The sequence below is a fragment of the Pseudophryne corroboree genome, chromosome 2 (genome assembly GCF_028390025.1).
Source record: "Pseudophryne corroboree isolate aPseCor3 chromosome 2, aPseCor3.hap2, whole genome shotgun sequence".
Taxonomy (NCBI): Eukaryota; Metazoa; Chordata; class Amphibia; order Anura; family Myobatrachidae; genus Pseudophryne; species Pseudophryne corroboree.
This window is the reverse complement of record NC_086445.1, coordinates 161,666,558-161,679,170: the sequence shown is the minus strand read 5'-3', so window position 1 is coordinate 161,679,170 and position 12,613 is coordinate 161,666,558. Positions and strand designations below refer to the sequence as shown.

Genomic DNA, 12,613 nt, shown 5'->3' with positions numbered 1-12,613 from the left:
TTCTTCGCTGGGCGGAAAATCATGTGATAACACTGTCAGCAGTGTTCATTCCGGGAGTGGGCAACTGGGAAGATTTCCTCAGCATAAATGAATTCCACCCGGAAAAGTGGAAACTTAATCTGGAAGTTTCCACATGATTGTAAACCGTTGGGAAAGACCAAAGGTGGTTATGATGGCGTCCCACCTGAAGCGCCAGGTCAAGAGACACTCAGGCAATAGCTGGGACGCTCTGGTAACACCGTCGGTGTACCAGTCGGTGTATGTGTTCCATCCTCTGCTTTTCATACCCAATGTATTGAAAATGATAGGAAGGAGAGGAGTAAGAACTATACTCGTGGCTCCGGTTTGGCCAAGAAGGACTTGGTTCCCGGAACTTCAAGAGATACTAAGAAGGGTCTTGATTCGGCAAGAACCGTGTCTGTTCCGGGACTTACCGCAGCTGCGTTGACGCCAAGGCGGGTGAACGCCGGATCCTAAGGGAAAGAGGCATTCCGGAAGAGGTCATCCCTACGCTGGTCAGAGCCAGGAAGGAGGTGACCGCACAACATTATCACCACTTAGGTGAAAATATGTGCCAGGGTGTGAGTCCAGGAAGGCTCCACGGAAGAATTTCAACTAGGTTAATTTCTACATTTCCTGCAAACAGGAGTGTCTATGGGTCTCAAATTGGGTCCATTAAGGTGCAAATTTCGGCCTGTTGATTTTCTTCCAGAAAGAAATTGGCTTCAGTTCCTGAAGTCCAGAAGTTGTTAAGGGAGTACTGCATATACAGCCCCTTTGATGTCTCCAGTGGCACTGGGCGATCTCAACGTAGTTTTGGGATTCCTAAAAAATCACATTGGTTTAAACAACTCAAATCTGTGGATTTGATATATCTCACATGGAAAATGACCATGCTGTTGGTCCTGGCCTCGGCCAGGCGAGTGTCAGAATTGGCGGCTTTATCTCACAAAGCCATATCTGATTGTCCATTCGGACAGAGCAAAGCTGCGGACTCGTCCCCAGTTTCTCCTTAAGGTGGTGTCAGCGTTTCACCTGAACCAGCTTATTGTGGTACCTGCGGCTACTAGGGACTTGGAGGACTCCAAGTTGCTGGATGTTATCAGGGCCCTGAAAATATAGTTTCCAGGTTGGCTGGAGTCAGGAAATCTGACTTGCTGTTTATCCTGTATGCACCCAACAATGCTGGGTGCTTCTGCTTCTAAGCAGTCGATTGCTCGTGGGATTGGTAGCACAATTCAACTTGCACATTCTGTGGCAGGCCTGCCACAGTCTAAATCTGTTAAGGCCCATTCCACAAGGAAGGTGGGCTCATCTTGGGCGGCTGCCCGAGGGGTCTCGGCATTACAACTTTGCCGAGCAGCTACGTGGTCGGGGGAGAACACGTTTGTAAAATTCTACAAATTTGATACCCTGGCAAAAGAGGACCTGGAGTTCTCTCATTCGGTGCTGCAGAGTCATCCGCACTCTCCCGCCCGTTTGGGAGCTTTGGTATAATCCCCATGGTCCTTTCAGGAACCCCAGCATCCACAAGGACGATAGAGAAAATAAGAATTTACTTACCGATAATTCTATTTCTCGGAGTCCGTAGTGGATGCTGGGCGCCCATCCCAAGTGCGGATTATCTGCAATACTTGTACATAGTTATTGCTAACTAAATCGGGTTATTGTTGTTGTGAGCCATCTTTTCAGAGGCTCCGCTGTTATCATACTGTTAACTGGGTTCAGATCACAGGTTGTACAGTGTGATTGGTGTGGCTGGTATGAGTCTTACCCGGGATTCAAAATTCCTCCCTTATTGTGTACGCTCGTCCGGGCACAGTACCTAACTGGAGTCTGGAGGAGGGTCATAGGGGGAGGAGCCAGTGCACACCACCTGATCGGAAAGCTTTACTTTTTGTGCCCTGTCTCCTGCGGAGCCGCTATTCCCCATGGTCCTTTCAGGAACCCCAGCATCCACTACGGACTCCGAGAAATAGAATTATCGGTAAGTAAATTCTTATTTTTAGAGTGCCCAGTCTCCTGCGGAGCCCGTCTATTCCCCATGGTCCTTACGGAGTTCCCAGCATCCACTACGGACTACGAGAAATAGAATTACCGGTGAGTAAATTCTTATTTTTTTTCTTGAGTGATCTTTCTAAAAAGCGTCTTATACGTACCTTAGAAAGAGTCGCTCCAACAACTCTCCGCCATGTCGCAACAACGCTTACCCACGAGTACAGTGCTGTTTCGGCTGGCATCTATGTTGGATATACTAACTGGTCCAGCAGACGTTACCAGGCTGTGGCTGGAGCACGGGTAGAAAGTAAGGTATCGGTTCTGCTTAGAAGGGGAATACGGACACAGCCGCACTGTTTTGGGAGGAGACTAACAAACAGTCGCTGACGCGGCTGCCACCTCTGGTGCACCACCGCTAGGCCTTAGGGATCAATAGGCTCCAGGAATAGTGTGAGGCCGCGATCCCTAGGGTTGATGTCAACAGTGGGAAGTCCGACGCTCTCTTGGTCGCTCCTCTCCCCGGTTCATGATTGGATTCCTCCAAATCTCCCGCCATGAACTGTTTTCCCGCTTCCGTCTGAGACGCTGTATATGAAGGGGACCCAGTCGCAGCGTAGGCAGCTGTGTGACTGGTGCGTCTGTGTTCACTATAGGTTCATGTAGCGGCAGTGTACACTAGTAGCGTCTGGATCTACTCAGCGTTCGCAAACGTATTGATCGGTCCCAGAAGCGGGGTGAGTCTCCCTGTATCCCCTCTACTGAGTACGGGTAATACAGTCTCTCTTTACCTTTTGAGTATGAATAGTTAGATAAGTGCCTATTGCATATGAGTCTGTATACTATTACTGTTGTTTTCTCTAACGTCCTAGTGGATGCTGGGGACTCCGTAAGGACCATGGGGAATAGACGGGCTCCGCAGGAGACATGGGCACTTTAAGAAAGAATTTAGATTCTGGTGTGCTCTGGCTCCTCCCTCTATGTCCCTCCTCCAAACCTCAGTTTGAATCTGTGCCCGGACGAGCTGGGTGCTTTTCAGTGAGCTCTCCTGAGTACTGTGAGAAAGTATTTTGTTAGGTTTTTTATTTTCAGGGAGCTCTGCTGGCAACAGACTCCCTGCATCGTGGGACAGAGGGGAGAGAAGCAGCCCTACTCTCTGAAGCTAGGTCCTGCTTCTTAGGCTACTGGACACCATTAGCTCCAGAGGGATCGTACACAGGATCTCACCCTCGTCGTCCGATCCCAGAGCCGCGCCGCCGTCCCCCTCGCAGAGCCGGAAGACAGAAGCCGGGTGAGTATGAGAAGCAAGAAGACTTCGAAATCGGCGGCAGAAGACTCCGGTCTTCACTGAGGTAACGCACAGCACTGCAGCTGTGCGCCATTGCTCCCACACACCTCACATACTCCGGTCACTGTAAGGGTGCAGGGCGCATGGGGGGGGGGGGGGGGGCGCCCTGGGCAGCATTTGGACCTCTTTTTGGCAAAAGTGAATATATATATACAGTTGGGCACTGTATATATGTATGAGCCCCGCCAAGAAAATACATATTTAAGCGGGACAGAAGCCCGCCGTCGAGGGGGCGGGGCTTCTTCCTCAGCACTCTCCAGCGCCATTTTTTCTCCACAGCTCCGCTGAGAGGAAGCTTCCCAGGCTCTCCCCTGCAGATACACGGTGTAAGAGGGTAAAAAGAGAGGGGGGGCACATAATTAGGCGCAAAAATCAATATAACAGCAGCTACTGGGTTAACATTAAGTTACTGTGTTATTCCTGGGTTTATAGCGCTGGGGTGTGTGCTGGCATACTCTCTCTGTCTCTCCAAAGGGCCTTGTGGGGGAACTGTCTTCAAAAAGGGCATTCCCTGTGTGTGTGTGTGGTGTGTCGGTACGCTTGTGTCGACATGTTTGATGAGGAAGGCTATGTGGAAGCAGAGCGGGAGCAAATGAATGTGGTGTTTTCGCCGACGGCGCCGACACCAGATTGGATGGATATGTGGAAGGTTTTAAATGATAATGTTAATCCCTTGCATAAAAGGTTGGAAAAAGCTGAAGCCTCAGGACAGTCAGGGTCTCAGCCCGTGCCTGATCCTATGTCGCAGAGGCCGTCAGGGTCTCAGAAGCGCCCACTATCCCAAATTGTTGACACAGATACCGACATGGATTCTGATTCCAGTGTCGATTACGATGATGCAAAGTTACAGCCAAAATTGAGCAAAAATCCCATGTAGCACATATAACACAGGCTGCGATGTTCTTGGAAGAAGCAGCTTTGGATGTGGGTACAATTGCTTCTAGGGCATCAGCTTTTAACAATAGCCACTCGCAGAGCAGTTTGGCTACGTACGTGGAAAGCTGATTCAGAATTTAAGAAGGTTTTGGAATCTTTGCCCTTTTCTGGAGATATTCGTTTTGGTAAAGAATTGACAGATATTTTGGAGTCAGAAGCAGACTCCAAGAAAATAGTTTCCTTCCACATACAAATTCAAACCTAAAGTTCCAGCTTTTCGGCCCTTTCGGTCTCAAGGAAAAGCTAAAGGGAAAAGTGATGGCAAACAGCCCCAATACAAGAAGTCTGGTAAGACTAAAAAGCATTGGGCTACCAGTAGACCGGTTGGTAAAACAGAAAGTAAGGCATAAGCCTGATGTGCGGGCCTCCACTTGGGGGACCCCAGGGTTGGGGGCCGCCTTCTTCAGTTTGCACAGATCTGGCAGCAATCTACAACAGATGCCTGGGTGCAGGAAGCGGTAGCTCTAGGTTATGCATTTGCCTTTAAGAAGCACCCTCCTCGAAGGTTTTTTTTATACCAGCCTGTCGTGGGTAGAGACGAAGAGGCAGTTCAGAAATTGCTTCAGTCAGGAGTAATCATTTCAGTTCCTCCTGCACAACGAGGACAGGGGTTTTACTCCAACCTGTTTCTAGTTCAGAAACCAAATGGGTCATTCCGGCCCATTCTCAATCTCAAGGTGCTGAACAAATACATTTGGGTACCTCGGTTTCATGTGGAGATTTTACATTCCACCATTTTGGCCATGGAGCCAGGGGATTATATGGTATCTCTGGATATCCAGGATGCTCGTTCCCATCAGTGCTATCTCAGGTTGGCTATCCTCCAACAGCATTTTCAGTTCCAGGCCCTACCTTTTGGGTTAGCCACAGCCCCCAGAGTATTTACCAAAATTATGGTGGTAATGGCAGCTTATCTCCGCCAGCAGGGAATAAGAATTTTTCCATACCTCGACGATCTTTTAATCCTGACACAGTCTCAGGAATTGCTCCTGTTGCAATAACGTGTCTGCAGAAGCATGGGTGGCTCATAAATATGGCAAAATCGCCTCTGGTTCCGTCACAGCGGATGACTCACTTGGGGGCTGTACTGGATTCATTCTTTCAAAGAGTAATTTTACCACTGAACAAGATATCCAAAGTTCAGTCAAGGATTCAGGAGCTGCTACACAGTCAAAGGGTATCCATTCACGCAGCAATGCGTGTGATGGGATTGATGGTGTCAACATTCAACATGGTGGAGTATGCTCAGTTCCACTCAAGGCCTCTGTAGCATCTGATCCTATCCAAATGGAATGGGTTTCATCAGATGATAAAAACGCAGACTTTGGTCCTTACGGTGGAAGTAAGGAGGGTGTTAGCCTGGTGGCTACAGACATCCCATATGGACAAAGGGAGAACATTTTGGATATTAGATTGGGAAATTCTGACAACAGATGCCAGTCTCCAGGGCTGGGGAGCAGTGTCAGAAAGGTTTGGCAATAAACCAAGGAAGAAGGTTGCCTGCCAATAAACAAATTGTAACTTCGGGCCATATACCTGGCACTGATTTAGGCAAAGGACATCCTTCGGGGAAAACCAGTTCAGATCCACTCGGACAATGCAACGGCAGTAGCGTACCTCAACCATCAGGGAGGTACTCGCAGCCAAAAACCTATGAAGGAGGTAAGTTACACTACAGTGGGCAGAACTTCATCCAGCCTTGTCTGCAGTGTTCGGGTCGGGAGTCCTAAACTGGGAAGCTGACTTTCTCAGTCGACACGCCATTCAGGCAAGCGAATGGGCTCTACACCCGGAGGTCTTCCAGATCCTAGTCGACAAGTGGGGGTTGCCAGAGATAGATCTCATGGCGTCCCGTCAGAACAACAAAGTTCTCGCATACGTGTCAAGAGCAAAGGATCCCAGAGCGATCTTTGTGGATGCCCTGTCAATGAAATGGGACTTTCATCTGGCCTATGTGTTTCCTCCAACCACCTTATTACCCAGGGTGGTGAGAAAGATAAAGCAAGGAAAGGGCGCAGTGATACTAATAGCTCCGGCTTGGCCCAGAAGACATTGGTACACAGATCTGCAGAGAATGTCGATGGATGCTCCATTCCTGCTCCCTCAACGTCCAGATCTACTGTCACAGTCCATGTTATCACAGACATCTGGATTGTCTGTCTTTGATGGCGTGGCTCCTGAGACCTCTATCCTGAAGTCAAGAGTATTCTCACAACAGGTAATTCAAACAATGCTCAGAGCAAGGAAACCTTCCTCAGCTCGCATTTATCACCGAATATGGCAAACCTATATTCATTGGTGCAGTGAACGGAAAATGGACCCTGGGTCTTTCAGAGTTTCCTGGGTATTAGCATTCCTTCAGGCAGGAATGGATAAAGGTTTGAAGGTGGCTTCCTTGAGAGTGCAAGTGTCCAAACGAAAATTGCCAACTAACAGGATGTGCATACTTTTTTCCAGGGAATGCTGCGCATTCAACCTCCTTTTGTTCCTCCTACAGTGCCTTGGGACTTAAGTTTAGTCCTAAAGGCCCTTCAAGTTGCCCCAATTGAACCACTTAACAAAGTGAATCTTAAATGGTTGACAGCTAAAGTTCTCTTTCTATTGGCCATCGCGTCAGCTAGAAGAGTGTCAGATTTAGGGGCATTGTTATGTCGTCCTCCATTTCTGATCTTTTATCCAGATAGAGCAGTTCTCAGAACTAAATCTGGGTATCTTCCCAAGGTGGTGTCTAAATTTCACCTTAACAAAGAAATTGTAGTCCTGGCTTTCCAGGTACCGGGCCTTTCTGCAGGAGATGCATCGCTGGATGTGGTCCGTGCCTTAAGTATCTATGTGTATCGTACCAGTGTCAGAAAGACAGATTCTCTCTTCATTCTCTACGGATTTCACAAGAGAGGATGGCCTGCTGATGGCTTCGGATGACTATTTCAGAAGCATATTCTCACGCTGATCTCCCTGTTCCGGCTAATGTCTCTGCTCACTCTACCCGTAAGGTAGGTCTATCATGGGCAGCACAACGTGGTGCTTCAGCAGAACAGATCTGTAAGGCAGCCACATAGTCTTCCATTAACACATTCATTAGACATTATGCCATGGATACCTTTGCCTCTCAAGACGCTGAGTTCGGGCGAAGGATTCTCCTGTCCAATCAGGAGCGTCCCCACCACTAAATTCCTTTGGGAAATCCCAATGTTATCCTGTGGATAACCTGTGGACCCTGCCGGAGAAATATACGTTATGTTAAGAACTTACTGTTGATAACTGTATTTCTCCTAAGTCCACAGGATCCACAGAGATCCCACCCTGATGCACCTGATTTGAGGATCCTTTTACTCACTAACCTCTTCCTTCTTGTACGGCAGGATGTGCATGTGTGTTCATTTCGCCTGATTAGGACTCTACATGATGCTCCTGCCTTGAGCTTTTGAAACCCAACTGATTTGCCTGAGCCAGTAGGCGGGGATATATGGACGGGCCTGTTGCATGCTGGGAGGCTGAAAAGCTTTGACCGATTGTGCAAATACGCTGTCGCTTCATCATATCCCAATGTTATCCTGTGGACTAAGGAACTTAGGAGAAATACCGTTATCAACGGTACGTTCTTACCATAACGTATATATCTGCAGAGGTTAAAGGAAACCCAGTCAGAAATATGGTGTTACACTGGTACTACTGACACGGTCATCATTTAGTATTGCAGCCTCCGCTTACTAACCTTGTTTTACTATCTGTATATTTGGAGTCCCTAAAGTAGCCCTATGGAGGTCTTGACCTCGACATGGTTGGCTTACAGCATATAATTGCTCTTAGTAACTTGTTAGCAAATAAGCTCCTGTGTATTTGTTCAGTGCACGCATAAAGGCTAAAGAATGTGGTTGGTCCATTTTTCATGTATTAAATTGAAACGCCCGCTATCAGGGGTGTACTCTTGCAAGGGGTCTGAGCTGTACAGGAGGCCTTGATCTGATAAAACACTAAATTTATCATTTCTCCTTTTACGTGTCACTTGATGAACAATTGTCCTATCAGATGTCTCCAACTCTGAAGCCATAGTTGCTCTGCTATTTACAAAGATCTCAGTGTATTTTATGTCTCCTGTAAAATGGCTGTTGCTTGTACAACTCGGTCAGTAACAGAGACACACTGTAAGGTAGAAGTTAATCCCCTCGTGACTGATGTGCTTAAGATGTTATTGAGCAACTGCCCTTCAGCAGAATGTGCAAACGTAGAGTTACGCTAATATGTCATAGGCTTGCACTTTACTGATAGGGCCATATTCCTGAACTCTGCATGCTATTCTCATTTCTCAGTCTCCTTCCTGTTTATACAGGTTGAGTATCCCATATCCAAATATTCCGAAATACGGAATATTCCGAAATACAGAATTTTTTGAGTGAGAGTGAGATAGTGACAACTTTGTTTTCTGATGGCTCAATGTACACAAACTTTTTTTAATACACAAAGTAATTAAAAATATTGTATTAAATGACCTTCAGGCTGTGTGTATAAGGTGTATATGAAACATAAATGAATTGTGTGACTGTAGACACACTTTGTTTAATGCACAAAGTTATAAAAAATATTGGCTGAAATTACCTTCAGGCTGTGTATATAAGGTGTATATGAAACATAAATGCATTCTGTGCTTAGACTTGGGTCCCATCACCATGATATCTCATTATGGTATGCAATTATTCCAAAATACGGAAAAATCCGATATCCAAAATACTTCTAGTCCCAAGCATTTTGTATAAGGGATACTCAACCTGTACTGTATGTCTGTGTCAGGGTGTATGTCTACTGTATATCCAATGTATGTGGCAAGGGAAAGGTTGGGTACAGAAGGTTATGTGGCGCTTGCATGTGTCATTTGTACTGGGCCTCACAATTTCTGATAATGTTTTAATAAATCAATGAAGAAAGGCTAAGTAATGCTCTGTGTAACATTGTGAACAGAACTTGCTATATTCTTTATCCACTTACTGCGCACATCTTAGTTACATGAATGCGTATAGTATCTAAAGGGTAAGGGAAAGTCAATTGTTTTCATTAAAAAAAGAAAAAAACTCATTTATATATTGTATTACAACCATGGTCATCTGATGCATTGACAGTAATGTGGGAATAAACTTCTCACCATAGGTTCCCTTTATCTCTGATGCATTTCACATATTTGATATGTAAAATGTATTTTATTAATGCTGGTCAATAAAAAAAAATAGTTATCTAGTCTTCTGTTCCTGATTGATGAATTGTCTTTGCAAAGCTGGCAATGTGTATAAATGGTAAGTAAATGATGTGGGTGTACAATTAAGGGGTTGGGGAGGTTATTGTAAATTAGAATTAATTTGCATGTGGCATTCTTACACGTTATTCCAAAAATGTTTACGTCATACGTTGCAACAAAAGACCACGCCTGGAGGTCTGATCTCTAGGTCGAAAAACAAGACTGTCTGCTAATTCAGGCTAATTAGCACATATTTTAAAAGAATGTACAGACTTTGTTATTTGTGGGGCCTTTTTCGGAACCGTGTGTGATTTTTTTTTTTTTTTTTAATCATATAGTTTTACAGTATTTTCCCCTTTGCTCTTTAGTAGAACAGTATTCATCTGATTCCAGCAATGGATTGAGTGTTTGCACAGTAGGAATCATGAACAATCACAGATCGTGAACATTATAGACTTTGCAGCATTTAGTTAATACCGTTGTAACTCCTTGGACCTTTAGGATATGTCTTCTTATTAAGCCACTAGTGCTTAACAATTCCAAAATCAATAAAACGCTCTAAAATACACATTCTTAAGTACTGGTTTGTTATCTTCAATAAATATAAGCACTTACTAAGCCACTATAGCTTAATCATTACACAATGACTATAAAATATTGATTCTTAAGGACTGATTGAAATGTGCGTTCTTGTCAAGTGTTTCCAACAAGTTGTAGGGTCACTCAGACACGCATTAAATCAGAATGTGCTCACAGTGCCTTCTAGACCCTCTCTGTAGGAATTGTGAGTGAAAGGCTAGAAATAAGTATTCCATGTTAGTTGCAAAGTTCTGAGCTAGTATCTATTTGAGGTGTTCATACTTTGTCAATAGATGTATTACATTCATATTTTAGTATGAGTGTAGAGGTAGGTCTTTGCCTGCCACTGGGGCCAAGGCACGGGTCTGCCTGCCACTGGGGCCGAGGCACGGGTCTGCCTGCCACTGGGGCCGAGGCACGGGTCTGCCTGCCACTGGGGCCGAGGCACGGGTCTGCCTGCCACTGGGGCCGAGGCACGGGTCTGCCTGCCACTGGGGCCGAAATGCACCATTTCAAACGTGTTTTGAGGAACAGTTTATCAGCAATTACGATTAACTTCCCATCAGACTATTTTCTAATAAAAGGAACTAAAAAGAAAATTGTTAAAAATATTAAGTGTATTTGGGATTAATTGATCTTCAAGTTCATCATTAGTGGCATTGTTACTGCATAGTGTGTTACATGATGTAACCAGTGGTGGGATTCAAATAAATTAACAACAGTTTCTATGTCCTAATGACCATTTTAAGCATACCAAAAGATAACCCGAAAGGTAGTTTAATAATTCATGCATTTAATACTCAAATAAGAACAATATTGTTACCCTCAGGCCCAGAATATTACATGGCCCATGCAGCTGCTGTTTAGTAAGTGTGTTTATTCACAGTTTAACATAACAGTTACTGTATTATAGCAGAACTTAGGTATGACTAGGTGGTCACACTCAGTCGGTCACACTCACACTGATGTGAAGTGAATTCAAGTGATCTTCTTTTCTTATCTCCTCCTTGGCTGGCCTAGGAACTATGAAGAGCAGCACTGCTCCTCCACTCAGTCTCTGGCACAGAACAGCCAGGACAGGGGCGGGCTCGCAGCGTGACGTCACATCGCGTGTGCTGTGACGAGGATTGTAAGCCAGGGGTGGGGACACAGTCACTCACATGGTGCAGTGCCGGCGACCCGCGACCGCTAATATTAGCATCGCACGGGTCTGCGATAAGCAGCGGCATCACCAGTACAGCCCAGGAGTGAATGACCGGGGCGGGCAGCAATGACCGGGGCGGCAGGTTGTATTATGGCAGGTGGCAGGGTGAGGTCCGTGCGCCGTGTGCGCATGATGTCCGCACTCGCTGCGCCCCCACAGGATTCTGCGCTCCAGGCTGCAGCATGATCGGTTGATCAGGCAGGCAGGCCCTAATATTAGGTATCGGTTCTGCAGAATCGGTGCGAACCGGCTGAATCCCACCACTGGATGTAACTAAGATTACATGTGCGGAAACAATAATTATTTTTACAGGGATTGATGTAGTTCATGTATGGTATGGGACAGAAAGGAGTGGCTGCCTTAAATACCTAAACTAGTTTAATAGATAAATTTGTCTAGTATAGGATGCGGCCCATATCCCAACGCTGAGAATGCTGCCGGAGAGGGGTAGGCTACGAGGAGGTGGGGGGACCAGGCTGCAGAGTTAAGCCGCAGGAGGAGTGGGGTAGGGCTACAACACTTACCTGAGAGCCATCGGCATCCCAACGTCTGGGATTTCATGCCCAACCCATTTATTAAAATTTACCTCTAAACTTCGCTAATGAAGTATCACGTAAATCAATCAAAATCAATATTGTTATATTCAATAGGCTGCTTCCGCGGGAGTGGTCCTTTGCACAGGACCAATACGTTTTTTTATTAGATAGAATCCCTAGCAGTTCTGTAAAGATGAATGTTCAGTAACAGCTTTGGTATTTACCAGGTACAATGGGGCAGATGTATTAACCTGGAGAAGGCATAAGGATGTGATAAACCAGTGATAAATGCAAGGTGATAAACGCACCAGCCAATCAACTCCAATATGTAAATTAACAGGAGCTGATTGGCTGGTGCATTTATCACCTTGGACTTATCACTGGTTTATCACTTCCTTATGCCATATCCAGGCTTAATACATCTGCCCCAATGTTCCTGTACGGGTGGATCTTTCAATTTGCGTAGAACTCCCGGTGTCCGTATGTACTCCCTCTTTGTTGGACCAGAGAATGGATGGATGGGAAGATGTCTTTTTAAAATCATTTCTACAACGAGACCCTTGCACCAGAGACGCACAGGAGACATAATCAGCTTCTTTATGTTTGGTTTATTTGTTTAAAGTGTGTACATGTAAAAACTTCCTTACATGACACATACAAATGTGAGCTCTTGGCAGTACGTTTTTTCCCCTTTAGGAAACACGTTTTATCAGAACCGACTTCTTCAGCGGTGAATCTTAATATAAATGGGTGTCTCATAAGATTATAACACTCATATTTTAACAAAA

The 12,613-nt window shown here is 45.6% G+C and overlaps 1 protein-coding gene across 2 annotated transcripts in view; it reads left to right on the top strand.

Moving 5' to 3' along the window:
• The window catches only part of THSD1 (thrombospondin type 1 domain containing 1), a 68,311-nt gene that overhangs the window by 20,236 nt on the left and 35,462 nt on the right, over nt 1–12,613 (top strand). The gene's annotated exons all lie outside the window — the stretch shown is intronic.